Source organism: Schistocerca cancellata, chromosome 2, assembly GCF_023864275.1.
Source record: "Schistocerca cancellata isolate TAMUIC-IGC-003103 chromosome 2, iqSchCanc2.1, whole genome shotgun sequence".
Lineage (NCBI taxonomy): Eukaryota > Metazoa > Arthropoda > Insecta > Orthoptera > Acrididae > Schistocerca > Schistocerca cancellata.
Window position 1 is genome coordinate 946,893,445 of NC_064627.1, and position 9,599 is coordinate 946,903,043.

The window sequence follows — 9,599 nt, forward strand, 5'->3', positions numbered from 1 at the left end:
TCACAGCTGCAAAATACTAACACGAATTCTTTACAGACGAATGGAAAAACTAGTAGAAGCTGACCTAGGGGAAGATCAGTTTGGATTCCGTAGAAATATTGGAACACGTGAGGCAATACTGACCCTATGACTTATCTTAGAAGCTAGATTAGGGAAAGGCAAACCTCTGTTTATAGCATTTGTAGACTTAGCGAAATCTTTTGACAATGTTGACTGGAATACTCTTTCAAATTCTGAAGGTGGCAGGGGTAAAATATAGGGAGTGAAAGGCTATTTACAATTTGTATAGAAACCAACTGGCAGTTTTAAGAGTTGAGGGGCATGAAAGGGAAGCAGTGGTTGAGAAGGGAGTGAGACAGGGTTGTAGCCTCTCCCCGATGTTATTCAATCTGTATATTGAGCAAGCAGTGAAGGAAACAAAAGAAAAATTCGGAGTAGGTATTAAAATCCATGGAGAAGAAATAAAAACGTTGAGGTTCGCTGATGACATTGTAATTCTGTCAGAGAGATCAAAGGACTTGGAAGAGCAGTTGAACGGAATGGACAGTGTCTTGAAAGGAGGATATAAGATGAACATCAACAAAAGCAAAATGAGGGTAATGGAATGTAGTCGAATTAAGTTGGGTGATGCAGAGGGAATGAGATTAGGAAATGAGACACTTAAAGTAGTAAAGGAGTTTTGCTATTTGGGGAGCAAAATAACTGATGGTCGAAGTAGAGAAGATATAAAATGTAGACTGGCAATGGGAAGGAAAGCGTTTCTGAAGAAGAGAAATTTGTTAACATCGAGTATAGATTTAAGTGTCAGGAAGTGTTTTCTGAAAGTATTTGTATGGAGTGTAGCCATGTATGGAATTGAAACATGGACGATAAATAGTTTAGAGAAGAAGAGAATAGAAGCTTTCGAAATGTGGTGCTACAGAAGAATGCTGAATATTAGATGGGTAGATCACATAACTAATGAGGAGGTATTGAATAGGATTGGGGAGAAGAGAGGTTTGTGGCACAACTTGATTTAGAAGAAGGGATCGATTGGTAGGACATGTTCTGATGCATCAAGGGATCACCAATTTAGTGTTGGAGGGCAGCGTGGAGGGTAAAAATCTTACAGGGAGACCAAGAGACGAATACACCAAGCAGATTCAGAAGGATGTAGGTTGCAGTAGGCACTGGGAGATGAAGAAGCTTGCACAGGATAGAGTAGCATTGAGAGCTGCATCAAACCGGTCTCAGGACTGAAGACCACAACAACAACAACAACAACAACAACTTCCTTTGCTGACAAATCAGTTAAGGGTTAATTTTCTATTGTATGAGGCAAGTGATGAGTCAATTTCATCAGTTTGCATTTTTACAATTTAGATTGGGTGAAGGCTTGATAGGCTCATATTCACAGTGGAAATGTGTCACACAAACTGGCACAGAAAAAAAATTCTTCAATACCACAAATACAAAGTTAACACACAGAGAATCGATGTCAGAAGAGGGGGGGGGGGGGGGGGGGTGGAATTTCATTCATTGATAAGGACAGGTCACTCTTGGATTGGTGCAACATGGACAAAGTCTAGTCTCACATTACCAATACGAGGCTCGTTGTAATGAGCCTCACAGAACTGTAGCGTTAAAGTGTTTTGTGTCTTTCAAAGGCTTTCATGTAACTAGTCTTATCAAACACACTTTTTGATTTCATATTTATGCGATCTCTGAAAACAGAAATGAGGGAAAAAATACTGTATAGACAGTTTGCTTTTTCCTTTCATTAATGATTAAATGTTCTACCAATGACCATAAATCCATTAATTTTATTACAATTTTGTTTTAAAATTATGATCAATAAAATCAAACACATGTTCCATTTGAAACCCCATTTTTTATTACTACAACAAACATTACATGAAGTGAAAGATATTGTCCAGCTACAAGTTGAGACTATTTCAAATATTAAAATTTCTTTTTACCAATATGTTCACTTTACATACACAGAAAATTTGAAACACACAAATATATAAACTGTTTTCCAGGCACACTGTGTTATCATGATTTGACAAAATAAAGATACAATGGGGGTTTTAATGAGGAACTTCCCCAAGCAAGGGGAGTGCTACATGTGCTGTGTAAAGTCTACTTAAGATAGCATCCTCACCCACTGCAGTCCAGTTGACTGGCAGAAAGGGAAGTAAGGTAGTGGGAGCAGGAGTAGGAGTGGGAGTGGGAGTGGGAGTGGGAGTACAATAAAATAATTATCGTAAGTGAGAACTGTGAATTCCTTTGTTGTTATGTTTTTACATTAAGAACTGTACTACAGGAAGTTGGGACAGTTGTCCCCGCCTCATAACAGGTGCAGATGGTTCACACTAAGATCTCTGCTGTGTGACTCATCTGACTGGCCCCTCCCCCCTCTTAAGAAGCAAGAGAGCATGTAGTTCATTATGTAACAAATTTCTCACATTCAGCTTTAAGAGAGGCACAGTTCTTTCTTCACATATTAGTCTTCTTGCACAGTTCTTTTATTCACACACAGTTTTCTTCTTAGCACAGTTCTTTTATTCACACACAGTTTTCTTCTTAGCACAGTTCTTTCTTCACATATTAGTCTTCTTGCACAGTTCTTTTATTCATACACAGTTTTCTTCTTGGTCACAGTTCTTTCACGGCACAATTTATGTACAACACCATCTACAAATACATATAGCATATATTTTTATAGCTTATAGTTTTCTTAAATACATTTATCGGGTTGGGGTGCTACCCTAAGAGAGTCAATAGCACAAGAGCTCTCCCCTAGTATGCACACTCTACACTGTTTCGTATGTTTATACATCAAACATGGTGAAATATAATTTTGATTTGACAAATTTTTTATTTTCTACTGGAGCCGACCATCTCAAACCAGTATCCCTGCAAAACAAAAATAAAGCAGCTCTATTAGTTACAATATCAAAAATTACTCTTAATATGTACAAATTATACAAATTTGCTACAAAAGAAACTTTGTAGAATTTGCCTGTAGCAGTACTCGGCAAGGTTAAACAATAAAAGGAAGCATATAAAACAAAAAATTTACATTTTTTGAACATGTGCAACCTTCAATCTATTTTACAATATAAATTTAAAAAAATATATATATTTTTCCCACGTGGAATGTTTCCCTCTGTTATATTCTTACAATACAAATTGTTTCACGAACATCACTGATTAGATTTGTACTATTATTGAACATCAAAAATTGTGTTACCTCTAGTAGCAAATGAGTATGAGCGTGCCTGAGCATATGATTGTTCATAGTGGACTGCATGAGAAATTACACTTAATGAAGACTATGTCAATGCACTTTATTTTAATACCTTGATATGCACATTTAATCCAGATATAGTGATTAAACAATGCACATCTTCAAGCATAAAAATTTGGAAATTATCTTTTACACTCAAAACCTTCCACAGGCTGCACTGCTGTCCAACTGAAATTGCTTTTTCTTGTGTACATTAATGATCTCTCATCAGTTACACTGCCAGAAGCAGAGTTCGTTTTCAGAATGAGATTTTCACTCTGCAGCGGAGTGTGCGCTGATATGAAACTTCCTGGCAGATTAAAACTGTGTGCCCAACCGAGACTCTAACTCGGGACCTTTGTCTTTCGCGGGCAAGTGCTCTACCATCTGAGCAACTGAAGCATGACTCACGCCCGGTACTCACAGCTTTACTTCTGCCAGTATCTTGTCTCCTACCTTCCAAACTTTACAGAAGCTCTCCCGTGAAGTAAAGCTGTGAGTACCGGGCGTGAGTCGTGCTTCGGTAAGATGGTAGAGCACTTGCCCGCGAAAGGCAAAGGTCCCGAGTTCGAGTCTCCGTCGGGCACACAGTTTTAATCTGCCAGGAAGTTTCATATCAGAGTTCATTTTGTTTGCAGATGACAAGTATTACAATAAATAGTATGTCTAGTGTAGTTCTAGAAAGATCTGCTAATGATATTTTCATGGATATTAATAAATGGTTTAAAGCCAACTCATAGACATTAAACTTTGAAAAGACTCACTACATGCAATTCAGAACCTGTAAGAGATTTCCACCCAGCATATGCATGAAGTATGAAGAAGAGCAGATAGAAGAGGTTGACAGTCTTAAATTCCTGGGATTACAACTTGATAATAAATTCAGTTGGGAGGAGCACACCACAGAACTGCAGAAACGCCTTAACAAATCTGTATTTGCAATTCGAGTGTTAGCAGACATAGGCGACATAAAAATTAAAAAGCTTGCATACTTTACCTACTTTCATTCCATAATGTCATATGGTATAATATTTTGGGGTAACTCTTAAAGTCAAACAAAAGTTTTCAGAATCCAATAGGGTGTAATACGTATTATTTGTGGAGTAAATTCACCGACGTCATGTAGAAACCTCTTCAAAGAACTGGGTATACTAACCACTTCCTCTCAGTATATTTACTCCTTAATGAAATTTGTCCTAAATAATATATCTCTTTTTCCAACAAACAGCTCAGTTCATACATACAATACCAGGAACAAAAATGATCTGCACAATGACTTAAAAGCACTTACTTTAGTTCAAAAAGGGGTCCACTACTCAGGAACACTGATCTTCAATAATGTGCCAGCAAACATAAAAAATTTAGTTACAAATAAAGATCAATTTAAAAGGAACCTGAAAGACTTACTAGTGGCCAACTCCTACTCCATGGACAAATTTTTTAATAGAAACAAATGATGTATTGTGTATATTCATACTATTAGTATTGTTATTTCAGCAGCTAAGTGAAAAGTACAAAAATTTTGCATGCTTATTTAAGTATTATGTAGTAAGTTAACGTCCGGTATTTCAGTTATGTCCGATTATTACAATTTTTGGAAATTACAAGTGATATGCATAATTCATTTTGAAGTATATCAGCATTTTCAAGTTACAGCTGCTGTGGCATATACTGAAACTATCATAGGTAATAGTTAATTTTCCCTTTAAAAATGCATTTATCATCATTTTCTGCTAGTTGAGGTTTTTGTTGTACGGACACTATATCATGGCAGTTATAGGTGGGGAGTGTTCTGAACGATGATTGTGTAAGATACAGCTAGAGCTCGGGCTTTAACTACCGCTGCCAGCTGCTGCAAACAATTGCACTGTAGCCACTACCAAATGCTTTGTATACTCCAATTTGCTTTGCATTGTGGATTGCTTAATTTTTTTTCTCATTATGAAATGAGTGCAGAGACTAATCCTGCTGCATAAAGGGATTCAAATGACTCACTACTAAAATAGAAATCAACGATCCCTATAACTGTTAAGTCAGTTCTACTTTCGGGGAAGCATGGAACATATGTACGATGACAGCCATTTGAGAGGGAGGCGGGGCTTATGGTGTGTGTGGTGGTGGTGGTGGTGGTGGTGGTGGTGGTGGTGGTGCAGCCTCATGAGAGAGAGGGGAAGGGGGGTGTCCTTAGTAGCTTCAGGGAATCAGTAAATTCTATCACAGGCTTATCTCGAGACAAAACAGAGACTCGAACTCGGGATCTTTGCCTTTCACGGGTAAGTGCTCTATCAACTCAGTTACCCAAGCACGACTCACGCCCCGTCCTCACAGCTTTACTTCTGCCAGTACCTCGTCTCCTACCTCCTCCCATGCTCGAGTCTTGGTCCGGCACGCAGTTTTAATCTTCCAGGAAGTTTCATGTTGGTCCTGTTTGGACGCATCTGGTAATAATGTCACCGTATTTGCACTTACCACAAGCATGTTGGAAAGACATGAATGCCACACTAATCCTTTGCCAACATTTTGGTGCCTACATTGGAGTTGTGCTATGTTGCATATACATTGCAGCAACACCCTCAAATGGCACCTTTTTGATCACCCCTTACATTTTGTGAAATCCACATAATCAGCTAACCCATCTCTGTATATGTGACTGTGCCATTTCCACATGTAATAACTTCCTTTTCAGGAATCAACAAGAACTTTGCTCTCCACTTCAATCATTATATCCTAAAATTACCTTCTACTTTAGATTTGCTTATATGCGTAACTTATATTTCACTATGCCAAGAGACTTTCTTGTTAAGTCATCACATTCTTAATATACGTGCACAGTTCCATTGCCTAGACATCACAATCCCTTAAAAAACCTATTCCCGATGCATCAACTTTCTCCCAGACGAGGTTCGTGGATTGCTTTGACTTCACTTTAGATCAGCACTTCCCAACCTTTTCAGCTGGCAGACCCCTTCTACAGTCAAAAATACATGGCAGACCCCTAGTCAGTCAAGAGCATAGTAACTTTAAATTTCAGAGCGAAACCCATGGGAACTGAACTGAAAGCTTCTTAATGCAAGTGCCATGTTTCCAATGACACCCCCCCCCCCCAAAGTATCAATAGTCTTTGGAGCTTCTTGTGATTGTTCTTCCTTTGGTCGTCCTCCATCCTCATTCATTTCAACTGGAAACTTCCCTTGTTGTGAAGGCGATGGAGAAACCGCACCCTTCTTCAATGATCCCGACTTCAGCCACGGATCCATGTTAGAAGTAATAAACTGGTCAAAAATCGACTTATGAAATAGGTAGTGCACTGACAAAGCAAGTTTAACATTTAACGATGCCTGGGGCCGCATACGTGCCAGCGAGCACTGTGATTGGTCGACAAAGCTCACTCCGCACATGTGTAAAAGGTTTCAGCGCATCTAGCATTGTGAGCCGGGGCACAAACGACGCCCGTATTGTTGCGAAACAGTCTATCAGAGAAGCCGCATTTTCTGGCACTAAACTGTGTATGCATTTTCACTTAGGAACCAAAAAGGCTGCTTGGGAATACAACCTGAAGTAAAAGTGCACGTTTTTCATACAAAAAAAAAAAGTGATGAATTCGATTTTCACATCTTTATTCAATAATTTTACTCATTATTTTACATAATTTGTTGAAAGGTGCCTGCGGATCCCCTAGAAAGAGCCGGCGGACCCCTAAGGGGTCCGCGGATCAGAAGTTGGGAAGCCCTGCTTTAGATAATATCTACATTTTACATGACGTCATCCTGCTAACTAAGTCTCTCCACATTGAACTATTATCGACAACCCTTGGTGACCAGGAATAAAACTTAGTTGCTTCTACACCCTCCTTTATGGGCAGATAATTCTTAATTACCTTTCAATTTACACTAGTGTCCCTTTAAAAGTCCAACTTGCTCAATATAGTTCAGGTCATTCCTCCCACGAATTCACTTGGTGTAGGTGTAGGCCATCCCTTCGATGGGTCTGCCTACCATTTACTCTCCAATATATTCATTATATTGGGTACATCACATCACGAATATTAACAATATGCAAAGCATCCTACCCTTTTCCCCCTACTCATTTAAATGAAGATGTTGCTCCATAAACTTTTGACTCTTCCTGGTCACTAAACACTTACGTTCCCATACTCTTCCAAATAAGCATTTCCAGCTACACTTCTTATCATTTGGTATCCCAGTGCTGTTATAACATGTAGGTTATTACTTACATTACCATAATTCAGACCACTGGTCATTTCAGTAGTGTGCGACGTCTATAAAAATCTTCCTCCATACTTTCTATCTTAAAATATTGTTGGTCATATTTTAGTTATGTTAAACTGTGCTAGCTCCGAAAGTACTCTCTTTTTAAAACCCTAAGAAGTATTACTAGTCTTAAGGTTTTGCTTCTCTTAAACTCTCATACCTTCACAGTCGTGGCTTGTATTACATAGGCACCCACAACAGGAATTCCTCTGGGAACAGCTCTTCACACACCACTTACGAATAAGTGCACTCTCTTCAGTGATAATACTAGACTTGTCTAATTTCATAACTTCAGCAACAAAAAATTTGCACGCTAAGACTGTATACCAATTAGGTTCCTCTCTGAGTATGCTGATGCATTAGCTTCATACTTAAAAATCATATACAACCATTCACTCGACGAAAGATCCGTACCCAAAGACTGCAAAGTTGGACAGGTCACACCAATATTCAAGAAAGGTAGTACGATTAATCCACTAAATTCCAGGCCCATATCGTTAACGTTGATATGCAGCAGGATATTAGAACATATAGTGTGTTCGAACATAATGAATTACCTCAAAGAAAACAGTCTATTGACACACAGTCAACATGGGTTTAGGAAACATCGTTCCTGTGAAACACAACTAGCTCTTTATTCACATGAAGTGTTGAGTGCTATTGACAAGGGATTTCAGATTGATTCTGAATTTCCGGATTTCCAGAAGGCTTTTGACACTGTACCACAGAAGCGGCTCTTAGTGAAATTGCGTGCTTATGGAATATCCATGTTTTTCCACAGCCCCCCCCCCCCACCCAAACTGCCAACTTTGAATGTTACCTAATTGTTGCTTACAGTGGAATAAATATTTGCTAGCCTGATATCAATTTCTCCCTTACACAAGAAATACCAATAACTGTAACTCAGGATTCACATGCATTGGCCAGGAAGTCTGGGGCTGTGTTGGAGGCTAAAGGCAGGCTGAACTATGTCAGGTGTTGTGCCTTTGTTACCACTCTTTTACTGTATCTTATTTATTAAGCTTTACAGGTCTGAAACTACAATGTGATTCCAAACTGGCAGATTTTTCTTAACTTCTATTCACTGAATTTCACAACAATAAACTAACAACTTCTTACTTAAGTGTTCAAACTACATCAGTGGGACCCTGTCAAATATCAGAAATACCCCACTTTCAGAAGGAATGTTTCCAAATCAGCAAAAACTTGCTAAAATTATACTTCTCTACAAGAAGGGAGAGAAAACTGACATAGCAAACTATAGACCAATTGCTATACTACCAGCTTTCTCAAAAATCTTTGAATACTATGTGTCATATAAGCTCATCTTCCCTATAGGGATTTCACAAAAATAGGTCTACCACAAATGCTTTGTATGCATTTTTGAAAAAAGTGCTCACACTTTGTTGACCATAAACAACCTGTTACATTAAACTTCCTGGCAGATTAAAACTGTGTGCCCGATTGAGACTCGAACTCGGGACCTTTGCCTTTCGCGGGCAAGTGCTCTACCATCTGAGCTACCGAAGCACGAGTCACGCCCAGTACTCACAGCTTTACTTCTGCCAGTATCTCGTCTCCTACCTTCCAAACCTTACAGAAGCTCTCCTGCTATATCCTTTCTTTCAGGAGTGCTAGTTCTGCAAGGTTCGCAGGAGAGCTTCTGTAAAGTTTGGAAGGTAGGAGACGAGATACTGGCAGAAGTAAAGCTGTGAGTACTGGGCGTGAGTCGTGCTTCGGTAGCTCAGATGGTAGAGCACTTGACCGCAAAAGGCAAAGGTCCCGAGTTCGAGTCTCGATCGGGCACACAGTTTTAATCTGCCAGGAAGTTTCATATCAGCGCACACTCCGCTGCATAATGAAAATCTCATTCTGGAACCTGTTATATTTCTTTATCAGTCCAGGGCATTTGACATGGTCAACCACAAGCTACTCCTTTCCTTATGAAACTCCAGAAGTATGGAATTTGATGTGTAGCTCACAAGTGGTTCTGTACCTCAGCTTTTAAAAAAAAGAAGCAATATGTAGAAATAAGAAATTCTAAGACATCCAGGCAT

General features: G+C 39.0%; 1 long non-coding RNA gene across 3 annotated transcripts in view; it reads right to left on the reverse strand.

Annotated features, from left to right (window-relative positions):
• Positions 1-1,850: 1,850 nt before the first annotated feature.
• Positions 1,851-9,599, reverse strand: part of LOC126162920 (uncharacterized) — a 108,489-nt gene continuing 100,740 nt past the window's right edge. For all 3 annotated transcript variants that reach the window (XR_007535130.1, XR_007535131.1, XR_007535129.1), the window contains one exon: positions 1,851-2,898. This is a non-coding gene — a long non-coding RNA (uncharacterized LOC126162920). The remainder of the gene's footprint in view (positions 2,899-9,599) is intronic.